The sequence below is a fragment of the Armigeres subalbatus genome, chromosome 1 (assembly GCF_024139115.2).
Source record: "Armigeres subalbatus isolate Guangzhou_Male chromosome 1, GZ_Asu_2, whole genome shotgun sequence".
NCBI classification, from domain to species: domain Eukaryota; kingdom Metazoa; phylum Arthropoda; class Insecta; order Diptera; family Culicidae; genus Armigeres; species Armigeres subalbatus.
Window position 1 is genome coordinate 1,978,329 of NC_085139.1, and position 12,659 is coordinate 1,990,987.

A 12,659-nucleotide genomic window follows, 5' to 3' on the forward strand; every position below is an offset into this window, starting at 1 on the left:
AGGCTTCTGAGCCTCTTGGAAGGAGGCTTCTGAGCCTCTTGGAAGGAGGCCTGAGCCTCTGGAAGGAGGCTTCTGAGCCTCTTGGAAGGAGGCCTGAGCCTCTTGGAAGGAGGCTTCCTGAGCCTCTTGGAAGGAGGCCTGAGCCTCTTGGAAGGAGGCCTGAGCCTCTGGAAGGAGGCTTCTGAGCTCTCTGGAAGGAGGCCTGAGCCTCTTGGAAGGAGGCCTGAGCCTCTTGGAAGGAGGCTCTGAGCCTTGGAAGGAGGCTTCCTGAGCCTCTTGAAGGAGGCTTCTGAGCCTCTTGGAAGGAGGCCTGAGCTCTTGGAAGGAGGCTTCTGAGCCTCTTGGAAGGAGGCCTGAGCCTCTTGGAAGGAGGCTTCTGAGCCTCTTGGAAGGAGGCTTCTGAGCCTCTTGGAAGGAGGCTTCTGAGCCTCTTGGAAGGAGGCTTCCTGAGCCTCTTGGAAGGAGGCTTCTGAGCCTCTTGGAAGGAGGCTTCCTGAGCCTCTTGGAAGGAGGCTCTGAGCCTCTTGGAAGGAGGCTTGAGCCTCTTGGAAGGAGGCTCTGAGCCTCTTGGAAGGAGGCTTCTGAGCCTCTTGGAAGGAGGCCTGAGCCTCTTGGAAGGAGGCTTCCTGAGCCTCTTGAAGGAGGCTTCTGAGCCTCTTGGAAGGAGGCCTGAGCCTCTTGGAAGGAGGCCTGAGCCTCTTGGAAGGAGGCTTCTGAGGCCTCTTGGAAGGAGGCCTGAGCCTCTTGGAAGGAGGCTTCTGAGCCTCTTGGAAGGAGGCTTCTGAGCCTCTTGGAAGGAGGCTTCTGAGCCTCTTGAAGGAGGCTTCTGAGCCTCTTGGAAGGAGGCTTCTGAGCCTCTTGGAAGGAGGCTTCTGAGCCTCTTGGAAGGAGGCCTGAGCCTCTTGGAAGGAGGCTTCTGAGCCTCTTGGAAGGAGGCTTCCTGAGCCTCTTGGAAGGAGGCCTGAGCCTTGGAAGGAGGCTCTGAGCCTCTTGAAGGAGGCTTCCTGAGCCTCTGGAAGGAGGCTTCTGAGCCTCTTGGAAGGAGGCCTGAGCCTCTTGGAAGGAGGCTTGAGCCTCTTGGAAGGAGGCTTCTGAGCCTCTCTTGGAAGGAGGCTTCTGAGCCTCTTGGAAGGAGGCCTGAGCCTCTTGGAAGGAGGCCTGAGCCTCTTGGAAGGAGGCTCTGAGCCTCTTGGAAGGAGGCTTCTGAGCCTCTTGGAAGGAGGCTTCTGAGCCTCTTGGAAGGAGGCTTCTGAGCCTCTTGGAAGGAGGCTTCTGAGCCTCTTGGAAGGAGGCTTCTGAGCCTCTGGAAGGAGGCTCTGAGCCTCTTGAAGGAGGCTTCTGAGCCTCTTGGAAGGAGGCTTCTGAGCCTCTTGGAAGGAGGCTTCTGAGCCTCTTGGAAGGAGGCTGAGCTCTTGGAAGGAGGCTTCTGAGCCTCTTGGAAGGAGGCTCTGAGCCTCTTGGAAGGAGGCTTCTGAGCCTTCTTGGAAGGAGGCTTCTGAGCCTCTTGGAAGGAGGCTTCTGAGCCTTTTGGAAGGAGGCTTCTGAGCCTCTTGGAAGGAAGCTTCCGAGCCTCTTGGAAGGAGGCTCTGAGCCTCTTGAAGGAGGCCTGAGCCTCTTGGAAGGAGGCTTCTGAGCTCTTGGAAGGAGGCCTGAGCCTCTTGAAAGGAGGCCTGAGCCTCTTGAAAGGAGGCCTGAGCCTCTTGAAAGGAGGCTTCTGAGCCTCTTGAAAGGAGGCTTCTGAGCCTCTTGAAAGGAGGCTTCCGAGCCTCTTGAAAGGAGGCTCTGAGCCTCTTGAAAGGAGGCTTCCGAGCCTCTTGAAAGGAGGCTTCCGAGCCTCTTGAGAAGTTTGAAAGCAGAAGTGAGAAAGGATAACTGAGGACTGTTTCCCTCACTACTCACTTCCTGCTTTTCTTTTCGCAACCATCGTATCTTACTTCTCACCACTTACTTCTCTTGTCCCACTGCCCACTACTCACGTTTCATTTTCTACGGCACACATCTCACTACTAAGATATCAATTCCATTTCTCAGTCCTAAATTCTCAGTACCCAGTACTCACCTAGAACATCTCATTTCTCACTTCTCAGTGCTCACTTTTAACTGTTTACTTCGAAAATCTCACTTCTCCCTTCACTTAATAAGGAAACAATTTTAACTATTCGGCCAAATGAGCCTTTCTTCCAAAAATGACCCTTTCGGCCAAATGACCTTAAAGCATATTTCTACATTTTATGAAAAGTATTTGATTTTTTTCCCCCTGGGCATAAAAGTATCATCGTGTTAGCCTTATGATATTACGAATGCAAAAATGGTAACCTGGCTAAGAAACCTCGCAGTTAATAACTGTGGAAGTGCCTAATGAACACTAAGCTGCGAGGCGGCTCTGTCCCAGTGTGGGGATGTAATGCCAATAAGAAGAAGAAGAAGATTTGATATTTCGGGAAAAAATAAATGTGTTCCCTATCTCGATGTTCCCTTCAATATCGAGTAAGGAAGTATTCACCATACTCAAAGAATAATATGACCCTGGCATAATTATTGATGCGAACTTGAGATTAATGCCGAATCTCAAGTCTACAATCAATACATTCAGATTTGCTTCTTGAACAATACTTCTGGAATTTTATCATAGACCCTAAGTTATTTATCCAGAGTTCTATTAAAATATCCTTGATAGGCTTTTAAGCATACCTACAGAAATAAACGTCCATAGATTATTTCGGTTATTCCTTCAATATCTTCTTTACGAACTGATACCGGTTCTGGTACGACTATACAGCCACCGTAGACCAATTTCCAAATCTCTGAAGAAGAAGTGAAAACACGAAAAATTCTGAGTTCGAATTTTGAAGCCCGGAAAACCGAGATGGCTTTCGGAAACTTATTAAAGTGGACAAAGAGAAATTAGCAACTGTGATGCCTTTTGGCTCGTTGACTCGAAACAGAAAAGCTTATAGATAATGACAACATAGAACATGACTCTGGAAATTCAGTTCTTGAAGTCAAGAAATTCAAGAAATGGGGCCCTCCTTAGCCATGCGGTAAGATGCACGGCTACAAATCAAGACTAAGCTGATGGTGACTGGGTTTGATTCCCGGTTCCGGTCTAGACAATTTTCGGATTGGAAATTGCCTCGACTTCCCTGGGCATAAAAGTATCATCGTGTTAGCCTCATGGTATACGAATGCAGAAATGGTAACTTGGCTTAGAAACCTCACAGTTAATAACTGTGGAAGTGGAACTTAAGGAGCACTAAGCTGCGAGGCGGCAATGTCCCAGTGGGGGATGTAATGCCAATGAAGAAGAAGACATTCAAGAAATATCACAAGATGCCCCGATGTTTCAATTGCGACGGCCGTCACTTTTCATCGGATCCGCTGCGTCCCACAAGAAATTAGAAAAGCAAACAAGCTTTTTTTCATAATTCAACAAGTTTCATCTGCGAAAGAAAATAAAATTTCAATCGGATGTGTTCGATTCCGTCTTGGATCAAAGCTAAAGTCAACGTTAGAATAGGAGAATAAATGATCGATTAGTTGTGCGGTGGAGAACTTTTCGTACGAGAGAAATTGGCATATGTTGAAACATGTTCGATTTGGAGCACATGCAGTTCACACAACCAGCGACTGTTAGGTTTTCTAATAATTTTGTATTAGATCCTACGTAAGCTTGTATAAGAGCTGGGTATATGAGAAAATGCTAGATTCTTATACAAATAGTGTATAAAAGACAATTTATCAAGTTTTTCTTACAATATTTGTTTGTGGGTTTACATTCTTTTGTATAAGAATCAAACAATTCCCCATATGCTCAGTTCTTATAGAGGTTTTGGTAGATTCTTATACAGAATTGTTAGAAAACCTAACAGTCGCTGGTTGTGTGTTTTTGTTAAGGAAGTTCGAAAGATTTAAAGACATACGGCTCAAACATTCCCCGAACCACCTTTGGGGAAGTAGAGACGGTTGTGAACATTAACGACAGGACTTCTGAAACAATTTTTTAAGACATACTTGACGGCGAATGTTCACTTTTATCCGGATATACTGCATTCAAGTTAGATTTGATCAAGTATTTCAATATTGTCGAGAAAAAACTTATTACTCAGCCTTAAAGGTATAAATAACTAGTTTAATATTTGAGTACATTACAAAATACTCATTAAACAAATCATACAAAAAGATATTTTACGTTAAAACATGTTGTAACGTTCATTAGAATTCGAGGCGAACATTAAAATGTATAAAACTGAACCTCCGTTCGTCAAAACTCAAGACGCATTCCTTTTGCTCTTGGAAAGCTAGCTTTGAAAAAAAAGAGCTTGAAGACCAAAATATAATTGATCGTAAATACAAAAAATCTGAGTGCAATTTATCAAAGTTTGTTAAGCGAAAAGTCCATCTGAAATCCGTAAAACTTTTTTATTTGAGAGGCAAATAAAACCATCATGAGAAAAATTCATCCTTTACCAATCCTCGGGAAAACGAACAGGAAAGTTGATGGGAACAAGATATTTACGAAACTTAATATGAAGCAAGCTTTCCACTAAGTTCTACTTGGGAAAGAATGTATTATATAAACACAATACAAACGAACAAACAAACATATACAAACGATACAAACAATTATACAAACGTTTATTGTTTGCTTAAGCACTCGAGTTATTTCAGAATCTAATGTATCTAATCCTATGATAGGATGTGACAACCAGAGCATAAAATATTCATCTTTATGAAGCAACTTCAGTCCGAATTTTGACAAACATCGCATGATTATTCAAAACATAGAATGACATAGTCAAACGACTGCTGCACCAACTCATTCATTCGACTGTCACTGAGTGTGCTTACTATGTGCAGAAAAAACAAAATTAGCATTGTTTATATTGATGTTTACCGTTGAAAGGGCCCCGCGGATGCAAATCGGATTCAGTTCTGTGTGATAAATTACTTTACTCAAAAAAACGTGTTCAGATTTCAGATAATTCATCGATTTGTAGAATGTGCATAAATATTTAATGACTAATATTCAACTGAATATTGACAGTCCAGAGCCGAAAATGAATGTGCCTGGAAGTGAGGAAGTGAAGAAAGGTGGTCTTCACCAAAAAATTTCGATTATTTTACACTCTGGTGACAACTCAATTGAGACTGCCTTGTTGTTTTTTAGTCGGTTGCTCTGACGAGGTGGTCGCCAGTGCATCCAAATTAATTTGGTACAAAATCTTCCAAATATCATTTATCAAAACTTGATGTTTTTCTTTCCGTTCCATCCATTATTTATGTGAGAGAGGCGAAAGACTAACAGAGAGTAGTTTTCGCTAATGAAAATATTACTTTGAGATCGAAAATGACAGAAAGGTGAATGATAACGCTTAAAATAAACAGTTTTAAACCTGTACAACCCTTTAAATAAATTTATATGGCGTTTGTAGTTAAATATAAATTAATTTTGTCCCAAAAAACTTTAACTCAACCATTTACGTGTTTTGATTAATATCAACTTTACAAACCAGCAACACGGCCAAACTAACAACATGCTGCCCTACGAAAAACGCGCCACCACCAATCGAAGTAATCGATTGTCATTTTCAACCAATCAGCAACCGGTACGATTGTGACAGAAAATCGGTACGATTTTTAATGACTACTTGGCGCATCCTATCCTAGATCTAATCTAAGGCCAGTGACAGTGACAGTGATGGACCGATTTGTTCGGTTTTCTCACCAATCGGTTTGTCTAGGAATTAGCTTTGTTTATGTATATGGAAAAGTGGAACATTTTGCTGGGAAAGCTGGATAATTATGAAAATTTAACGGTTTGGTGTGTTGTGAAGAAAACAATAATGTTCGCACTAGAGTCGATCTAGAGTGCGGCGCTGCACTAAGCTCAACTTTTGACAGTTTGAACGCAAAAAAATACAAACCCGAGCAAGGTCGGATGGATTCAACTAGGGTATAATGACCATCAGTGGACCCTCCAGCCATTTTTGCGTTATTACAGCACTTTGTAAACATTTTGCCATGAAATTCCATCGGGAGAATCTACCCTACAGTTCAGTGATTTGATTATATGCATTGGAAATGCTATGGAAAGTAAAATTAGGTAATTGTTTACAATTTTGTGAAAAATAAACATAAGAGTGCCCATTATAGGAATAGGGAATTAGGGGTTCATAATAAGGAAGAATCACGTTCCGAAACGGAACATGAAAACAAAATGAAGTGTCGACTACTTATCATTGATTTCCTGTTATGGATCCCCATGGGGTTTACTATAGGGCTAATTCAGTTAGACATTGAAAGGTTAATATCAACGAATAACGTTGTGTATTTGAGCGTTTTATGTACGCATCGTGAAAAGAAGATGCAGGGCTTGTTATTAAATATCAAGCGGAATTAATATGTTGGAAATGTCTACTCCTTATGGCAGGAGAGCAAAATTCCGCTACTAGGGGGTCCACTATAGTAATAAATAAAATTTGAGTTCGAGCTATATTTTTGTGATGAATTATTTCATTCTCTCGGATCATCGATATTATTTGATTCAAAATTCGGATTTTTATAGCTAAAAAAAACCGATTTCTCCCGTCTAAACTTATCAAACTCATTCAAAACGATTTTGACATCACCATTTTGATGTGAACTAATAATCATCCGATTTGTCAAACCATCGTGGTAGTCCCATTTATACATTATATTCTATGTAGGATTTTGTACAATAATATATTATAGTAGATAAAAAGGGATTGAATATATTAAATGCCTCGCAAGCATGTTCCGCGTCTGGGGACAAGAAATTAAATTAAAAAATATTATTGTGAATAAATACGAGTCTTGAAATGACATTACAATAAACTGCCCATGATCGCATATTTGTAACACTCGCAATTTTTGTTCATTTTTTATAAAGCCTATGAAACGTTTAGAAAGCTCAACTTACTGCATCTAATCTCACAACAGTAAAATAGGATTTACTATCTTGCTTATCTGTGGTAAGCCGGAGATGATCGAGTTTGTGGGGAGGATTGACGAACGATTTACAAAATTAGCCAAAATTCAAATGTTACAAATATGCGATCATGGGCAGTAAAGATCTCATCATTTTTAACCTTTTGTCTGTGCTCTGGGGTCAATATGACCCCAGGCCACTTTGAGTGGCTGCCATTTTTTTAGTTTTCAACCGATTCTCCTAATTTTTGGTAGTTTAGTAAAACTCGCCGAGATCTGTCTCCTAGGTGCAAATTCGCTTGAAAAATCTTGAAAATTTGCGCTACAGTGTACTTTTTTCAAAAAACTTACGTTGTCTGTGCTCTGGGGTCAAATTGACCCCAAATTGAAATTGCTATAACTTTTTTAATGTTTGGCCAATTTTGGATTTTTGGGGCTGTTTTTAAAGATAATTTAATTATCTTTCAGGTCGTTACTAAAGATTGACTATAGGTGGGCGGGTACATCGCGGGGAGGGGTTTTCGTAAAAAAGGGTACAAAAACAGTGATTTTTCATGCTTATTTTACTTATATCTGAAAATCCTTCCCATTTTAAACTGCACCTTTTCAAAAAGGTTATGCAGGAAAGCGTGTGCTTTGACATGAGGCATGGATTAGTTTAGAGCTTGGTCACTAGGTGGCGGTATATTTGAATTCGTTATTTTAGACTACTCAAGTAATTCCGGTATATGGAATTCTCCTCAGTGTAAATATTCTTATCGCACAAATTTGAAGTTTGTAAAGATGACGTCTTTAACAAAGTTGGTCTGGTGGGAATGGACTGTCATGTGACGGAATAAATAATTGAGAAATTTACAAATAGGCGACGCTAGTGTACTTGCAATATTCTTACATATTTGAAATATTGCTTTTGCTTGAGTTCCCTCATACCTACACCCAAGTTGTATTCGGCAACATTGTGCAGGATGTCCAGGACTACAAAGCGGTGTTCAATATAATGAACACTTCTTCCAAGATGCGGCGCTAGTGAGCTGTTATATTTGAGTATATTGTTGCATGTGAGATCTGATGTATTTTGGTTGGAGTTGGTAGCATTTTTGGCAAACATGAATGTTGTGGTAGAGTTCATCAAAAGTTTTCTTTCAACCTGCTCCAGCGATGCTGCAAATAATAGAATGTGTTCACAGAATATGTTTTAGGTCATCCAAGAAAACCCTGGAGCTAAGGCCTTTGGGTCTACATGCGTAACCAAAGATTAGCCAATTTGACGACCTTTGATCAAGACGCCATTTTAACAAATTTTAAATTTGTACGATAAGAATATTTACTCTGAGGAGAATTGTATATATCAGAATATCTTGAGTAGTCTAAAATAATGAATTCAAATATACCACCACCTGGCGGCCAAGTTCTAAACTTATCAACGCCTCATGCCGAAGCACAGGCCTTCCTGCATAACCTTTTTTAAAAAGGTGCAGTTCAAAATGGGTAGGAATAATCATGAAAAATCACTGTTTTTGTACCCTTCTTCACTAAAACCCTCCCAGCGATGTACCTGTCCCCCAATAGTCAATCTTTAGTTACGACCTGAAAGATGATTAAATTATCTTTAGAAACAGCCCCAAAAATCCAGAATCGGCCCAACAATAACAAAGTTATAGCAATTTCAATTTGGGGTCAATTTGACCCCAGAGCACAGACAACGTAAGTTTTTTTGAGCACAGACAGAAGGTTAAACATTGAAGGAAGTTAAGAACATTGTGCAAAAGGACATAGCTCCAAATCCGAAATCTGCGGCATGAGAGCAAACTTTCATGATAAATTATATCATTTTCTGTCATCATGTAACATTTCAGTTTATTCAGGAGGAGATTAAAAACGTTAAAATCAAATTATAAATGCAACGCAGAAAGGTTCCAGTTTATTAGAGTGATGCCAGCAAAAAAAGAAGCAAGCAAATATTTTTTTACCACTAAAGTTCTATCATCAGATACATTCAATCCGTTTTATATTCCGTGAATCGTAAGTCAGTCGCATCTGTATATGGATGCCATATACAGATGGGACTAACTTGCAATTCACGGCAGTTAAGTTGTTGAAACATAGCTCCTTTGTTATCTGAAGTTTGACCCATTGCAATGCGCAATGATACTCCCGATAAAAATAATTCGAATTGCAACAGATATTGATGTCCGCGAAATGATAATCCACAATATGGATAAGAAAAAAGTTTCTTGGTTTTTTCAGTCATAAAGCTGAGAAAATTCAGAAGTAAAACAAGTGATCTCTGATAAAAGAAACGTATAGATATACCTGATAACATGCGTTTCTTCAAAAAGCATTTATCCAGCTTCAATTTACATCTTAAATCTTACATCAACAACATATTGGAATTACTTCAGTAGATCTATAGAGAGGTAATCAATGTTTTCGTTATAAAAACAACGTTTTATGAAAACGAAGAAAATACGAAAATGTATTTGATATTATTTTCAAATCACAAAACCAACTTCATCGATCGCTTCCAGTAGTTTAAACCGGACTGTTCTTGAAAGCGACACTCGAAAATCTGCCAAGAAATTGCAATTCAAGAGCATCTCCACTCGGAAAATCCCACCATCAAAGTCATGTTCACTCTCCAGCATCGGCACTGCCCGGCTTTCCCATTCGCTTCAGTGGAAAACTCTGTCACACACTTGGCAAACAGAACATTCCCATTTGCCGGGTGAAAACTTTGACGGAGAGAGGAACGAAACGCGAGGAAAATACTGGGAAAAATACTTTCCCATTTCTTCGCCGGTCCTGCTGTTATTGTTCGATGATGCGGCACAAAAGGAAAGTGGGAAATTACAATTTAGATGATAATGCGAGTAAACAATCTGCCGCCGGGAACGGGTGTGCGTAGGGCCGGCGCGGAATATCGAGCGAGTGAAGTGCGTTTGGAACGGAATCGTGGTACGGTTTGTTCCTTTCCAAGAGTAGCAGCCAGAAAGCGGTCCGTGGGCGAAAGTAGGATGGGACTTAAGCGAGTTTGTTGTCTTTTTCTGACATGGGACAGCCCGGAGGAAGTTCCGCGAGATCTGTCGACTCTTTGAGGCGGAGTGAATATATTTTTGCTTCGCAATGATTCACAATATCCCGCAACACGTTGGCAAGAGGGAGATGGGGAAGCTAGTTTTGTTTCAACGGTGAATCGGCAACGAATCAAGCGCCATCCCTCCGCGGAACAGCGAAACATATAGAAATTGTTGAAACAAGTTCCAGCTTTGTTGGCTTATTCTAAACAAAGTTAAGAATGGTTCGAGTATTTGGTAAGGAAAAGCTACCACGATGCTGCTTTCGACATTTCATTCGAAAAAAAAGTATCGATCACTTCAATAAAAGAAAGCATTTTGTATAAGAAACTTGATAAAAGTTAAACTTATATCGACATTTGTAGAGATTATGAATGCCCTGGTACATACGAGAAAGTAAGTGACTTTATCAAAAATTGATAACTTGAAATGAGAGTAAAATGAGTAAAACTAGAAACTTTTTAAAATCAGGCTGTGCATCGTTATTTTCATAACCGTTTTCAAGTCGTTTTCTTTGAAAAATTTCAAGGGTCGCTCATTAAGTCATTATATACAATATACCTAAGTCTCGAACAACAAAAATACGATAAAAACATCATCTGCAGCTTGGTTAGAGAGGTATTAAATAATCAGAAAATTAATACGTTCTCCAAGAAAGTCGAGTCTTGCACCGAACACAGACACAAATCGCGTAGTAACTATAACTGAAAACGTACGAACTAATTTTCTAGTAACATGCATTCTTGACCAAAGGAATTGTGCAAATCGAATCAATCATCTAATAAACAATTATTTTTAGATGCATTTAAGCGTTCAAAATTCATATCCAACACATAATACATCTCTGTTCACAACATTTTACAGTTATCCAGAACAATGGCTTTTCAATCGTAACATTCATTCAAACAATCAGTAGATCAAACGACCATAACAGAAGCCACTCATCATGGACGCAAATAACAATACTTCCCACGCTTCACTGGGTGCACTATTTCTGCCATTTTGTCGGCCATCTTTGGTTTGATATCAAAAAACTCCCCCTGATCATAGCACTTTTCGTGATGAACTTGTCAATCATTCTTCTTTTCGTTATGAATTTTACTGCACTTTTGCACATTTTCTTCCATTTCATTCCAGATGGAGTTGCTGATGATAATTATTTTGACAGTAGAACCACGTAGAACTGTCAATACTCATGTCACATGCAACAGTTGAGTCACTTTGATGTCTATAGTCGCATATCAGTCGCATTTTTGCTATGTTTCCTATTCATGTGGGACTTATATGCGATTATAGATATTATATGCCGGTAGCAAAACTAAGTATCATGTTGTTTGTTAACATTCATGCTTGGCCTTAATTGTAACTTGGCCAAGTTGTAACTATATTCGCATTGTTTTTTGTGAATTCCTCCTGGCGATGATCATTGCGCGAGCGAAAATTCTCACTAGCTGCTAGGTTCACGATGATGAATTTTCATGCACAAATTATGATAAATTTATGCAATCTTTTTCCACTAGAGGTAATTACATTCGATCCGGACCAAAAAAAAATCGAATGAAAGCGAATTCGCTTTGCGTGTTTTATTTGAGGTGGTAGGAAACCAGATTTTTTTTTTTGCTAATGAACCCTAATGTGGACCAACTGGTATTACTTTTGTCCGAACCGAGAAACAACAAAGAGTTAGGTATTTGTTCGGCTGCACAAGCACTACTAGTCAGTAATGGAAGATTGCCTGATGCAATACAATTTACATTTCAAAATTGGTGGAAAGAAAATGGTTGAATAAATTACATGGCCAAAAAGAATGGCAAAGAAAAGGGTTAGGACTTTTTTTAACGACACCATAATTATGGACACCAAGGACAAGCAGGTCTTCTCAAGGATAGTGAAAGGGATAATTGCTACTTATAATCGAGGGATAACGAAAGGATTACACAAGAGCAAATCGCAAGATGTGCAATCGCTATTCGGTCTACGAAATGGACAATTTCGTATGTTTGTGTCCTTCTACGCTGAATCCGATGAAGGTTCATGTCGAACCAGCATATTGCAAGGGAGCTCTTTCCATTCGGCGAGGGAAATTCTCGCCACCGACGACCGGTCATATGTTCACACGACAACAAAGTTGTATGCTAATCTGCATCACATGCATTAAACGTGAGCAAAGAAGCTCGCCGCTTGAGAGTTTGTTTCAATTTATTATTATTGTACTTGTAGCAGTAAATTGAGGAATCGTTGACAGGTTATGCCACTACCTGAATGGCATTCATAATTGAATTATTCGATTAGATGCACATGGATAACACCGTCGACTGATCTTTCACCGCGATTATACCGGGCGGTAGCTCAGAATGAAGTGGCAAGGTTTGTGTTTTGAATTCCGCCGATCATTCGGTTAAAACAACCCCATCAGCTAATTGCAATTTTCTCTTCTGTTCGGATTCATTAATTATGAATTAATTCTATTAAATAAATATCTGGTCCAGGCAGCTGTCGGACGAAAGTACTGATGCTCAAGGAGAGTTGGGGAAGATGTCCCATAACGCTCTCTATTGTGAATAAAAAAAACTAAACTATCTTATTTTTATTTTCGTTGGAACAAGTGTTGAAATAACTGGCAGGAAGGTTAGATAG

General features: G+C 40.0%; 1 long non-coding RNA gene across 1 annotated transcript in view; it reads right to left on the reverse strand.

Annotated features, from left to right (window-relative positions):
- Positions 1-12,659, reverse strand: part of LOC134219569 (uncharacterized) — a 412,937-nt gene that overhangs the window by 239,049 nt on the left and 161,229 nt on the right. The gene's annotated exons all lie outside the window — the stretch shown is intronic.